We start from the raw sequence: 403 nt of genomic DNA on the forward strand, positions 1-403 counted from the left end.
AAAGAGTGATAAATGTGAGACAGATACTTTCAACAACACAAAATAAAATTCTGTTTTGAAATTAAAGAAAGAACAAAGTACTAATATGCTTAGAAATGAAAATATCGTTTTTCTAAGTGCTAATAATTTCACAATTACTAGGATTTCTATGAAAACAGCATATGTGACACATCAGATGCAGAAAAAAAATGCCGTAGTCAGTGTGACTCCTCAGACTCTGAAGATTAGGGCCAGGGTGCTTCAAAAACAGGAGGTCATCACAAGGTATTAGTGCCAATATTGCAAATGTCCCTGCTTTAGGACATACTGCTTCCTAATTCACGAAAATGTTCAAAAGAGCAATAGATAAGTTAATGGAAATTCAGTCTTGCACAGTTGATCACTCAAAATGAAATAGGGAAAG

This window comes from Lipotes vexillifer, unplaced genomic scaffold, assembly GCF_000442215.2.
Source record: "Lipotes vexillifer unplaced genomic scaffold, Lipotes_vexillifer_v1.1 scaffold280, whole genome shotgun sequence".
NCBI classification, from domain to species: domain Eukaryota; kingdom Metazoa; phylum Chordata; class Mammalia; order Artiodactyla; family Lipotidae; genus Lipotes; species Lipotes vexillifer.